The 3,313-nt window shown below is 36.9% G+C and overlaps 1 long non-coding RNA gene across 1 annotated transcript; it reads right to left on the bottom strand.

Annotated features, from left to right (window-relative positions):
- Positions 1–281: 281 nt before the first annotated feature.
- On the bottom strand, positions 282–2,179 carry LOC144574516 (uncharacterized). The gene is made up of 3 exons (XR_013518245.1): positions 2,103–2,179; positions 1,472–1,553; positions 282–464 (listed from the first exon to the last, which is right to left on the bottom strand). It is a non-coding gene; the product is annotated as an uncharacterized LOC144574516 (long non-coding RNA).
- Positions 2,180–3,313: the final 1,134 nt, after the last annotated feature.

Here is a 3,313-nt window from a genome sequence, read left to right as displayed (position 1 = left end):
TCGTTTTCTTCTCTCTTGGGCAAAAATCACATGAAAATGGGGAAAGGGATGAAGTGGGAGAGAGAGAAGGTTCGATTTGAGTTTTAGGGTTAAAAATACCCTGAGTGCGGACGCACTCAATTCAGTGCGGGTCGGCCACCCGCTGTCACACTCCGCGGCCACGAGGCGTGACAAGGCCCCGCCGTAAGCATACAACTCCATGTATGATATTTTCATCACATCACAATAAAATACATAAAACAAGTTTATATATATAGTTCAAGTACAAACTGTCTGGTACAAGTAGATCGTACAAAATGTATCTCGTACGGATACCAACCATAAGATGTGACATAGAGAGCACTATACAACAAAACAAGATATGCCTCTCTAGTCAAATAACAAAATAACTACTAAGGTAATCTGGTGTCATATACCACAGGCCTACTACTCGTGTGCCTCTCCAGGATCAGCCGCATCTAAACCTGAAAAGAACCCAAAGGGTGGGGGTGAGAATAAATTCTCAGTGCGAAATTTGCCACAATCAGGTTATTGGACTTGCAATCAGACTCCACGTTCAAAAATGAAATCCATACAAAACCACATTAGCAGTTCTATAACGAACACTATATATATATGGATGCACATGCTTGACAACAAGAATCGAATGAAAAACAACTTAAGGAATTTCCAAGATGAAGTTTCAACAAACACATATTTGGCCTAACTCGTTTTATTATGGCTGGTAGCATCTATAGATGTTCAACCGAGCTGGACCCTTTATCAAACCCACATCTGTAGGGTTACTGGCACCTACAGATGGCCCATCGAGCTGGACCCTTTATCTGACACCCATCTATAAATGCTTTGGCTTAACCATTTACTAAAGTCTGGTTCCAAGTCATAAAATGAAAATTCACATGAAATAAATCAGAATGTCGTCATAGTCAATTGACCGTCCAAATGAATTACCACGTAGGGTAATGCCCCCGAGCCACAGACGTCACACATAGGTCACCCACCATCACAATCAACATGTATATATATAGTCACCCACCCCTCGTCCCAACCGGTACTGGGATATCTCGAGGGTCGTTCACCTAAGGCCATTAGGATCCTGGGATCAAAGCCAGCTTGCAGACTTTGCAAATTCATTCACATATCATCTCAAAGTTAGCTGATACAACTCAACCTTGCCATTTCATTCACATATCATTTCACAATCATCAATTTGTGGTGACATTTATCCATAGTCAATTCATAAGAGAACAATAAAAAAATGACAACCATACAAATATGCAAATCAATCATACCACAACAATTCGGTTTTAGATGCATTATGCACACAATTCACATAATTCCAATTATGCAACAATCAAGCATACAACATGAAAATTTCAAGTATGCAACAATCAATCACACAACATGACAATCGAAAAGGATAATTTAATTTCTGAAAATGAAACATCAAACAAGTCCAAGAACCCCGCACCTGATTATGAAGAGCGTATCTCACACTTATGGTTCGGACGTCTCGAAAGATCCCGCAAAATCTTGCTCAACCGAGCCTACACCTATGTTAACATATATACTTAATTCAATATTTGTTCGACGATTGATATGCTTACTTGAGTGATATTATTTTCTATATACTTTCCTTAACATAATCCATTTTGGAATAAATGATGCCTTTCTCAATAAATATTAAGCCTTTCGGAGACAATATTAGCACTTCATCAAAATATTATGACTTTGTTTAATTATCACCATACACAATAAATATTAAGCCTTTCGGAGACAATATTAGCACTTCCTCAAAAATATTATGACTTTGTTTAATTATCACCATACTCAATAAATATTATGACTTTGTTTAATTATCACCATACACAATAAATATTAAGCCTTTCGGAGACAATATTAGCACTTCCTCAAAAAATATTATGACTTTGTTTAATTATCACCATACTTAATAAATATTAAGCCTTTCGGAGACAATATTAACACTTCATCAAAAATATTATGACTTTGTTTAACTATCACCATACACAAAAGAGGGAACAAAGAAAAGAGATCAACACCAAATTAATTTCAGATTTTAAGAGAGTGAGAGAAGAACTTACCAATCAACACCTTTGTTTGTTGGATTAGACTAGACAAATCAAAATATTTATCTAATTTTCGGATTTGAACCAAACCCTAGATAGAAAATCAAGATTAAGATAGAATTGAGAAGAGAATCACTAAATTAACAACCTAGAAGCATAATGGAGATAGATTACTCATCATTTATACAAACATTTCAGATTTGAGCAAAACCCTAGCAATGGAGATAAAATTCAGATTTTTGATGAGAGAGGAGAGAAATGGAGTACCAATGGGGAAGCTAGATGGCCACTAGAATGAGAGATTCTCAACAATTTCCATTCTTTTCTTCAATTTCTCAAGATTTCTTGGTGGATTTTTGAGAGAGAAGAGATGATCTCTCCTTCTCTTTCTTTTGGCAGCAAACACACAAGGGAGCAACGAAGGGAGAGAGAGGGTTGAATTGTTTACATGCATTTTTGACATTTTTCAAAATAGACCCTCCAAATTGTTGGATATTAAATAAAGAAGCTTTTATACCTATAATCATGCATAAAATTTGCATCTTGTTCCCAATTTTATATAAACTATAATTTTTCACTCCTAGTTCAACAACAAAATTTTTATTATGTTTTAAACATTCTCAATTTTTTTATTATAAAAATTTCTTAACGTAACACCCGCACTCAGCACTTAGAACATATTTTCAGCAGTTGAAAATACACAGAAATATACACGAGTGCGGACGCACTCATTTTCAGTGCGGGTCGATCACCCGCACTCAATACTTGGCAGAATTTCGGCAGCTTGAAAACACAGAAAAGAATACTCCAGTGCGGACGCACTCAGTACTTAGTCAAATTTTCATGAAAACGGCACTGAACAAGGGAAATGTCTGAGCCTAATGCGTACGCACTCAATTTCAGTGCGGGTCAGTCACCCGCACTCAGTACTTAGACGAATTTTGGAAAGAAATTCAATCAACACAGAAGAATACTCCAGTGCGGATGCACTCAGGACTTAGTCACATTCTGGAAAATTCAGTCAATACAGAATTTCTCAGTGCGGACGCACTGAGAAGAAATTCAGAAAACAACTCAAGGAAAACAGAATCCAGTGCGGGTCAGTCACCCTGTTATACTCTGTCAAATTAGATAGCAAGTGCACTATCCTATCGATGAGTATGCTCAGGTATCGATCCACAGGGACGGAAGAAAATGACCGGACTTATCCTAAAATCACTTGAGAT

This window comes from Carex rostrata, chromosome 23, assembly GCF_964058835.1.
Source record: "Carex rostrata chromosome 23, lpCarRost1.2, whole genome shotgun sequence".
NCBI classification, from domain to species: domain Eukaryota; kingdom Viridiplantae; phylum Streptophyta; class Magnoliopsida; order Poales; family Cyperaceae; genus Carex; species Carex rostrata.
This window is presented reverse-complemented; position numbering and strand designations above follow the sequence as displayed.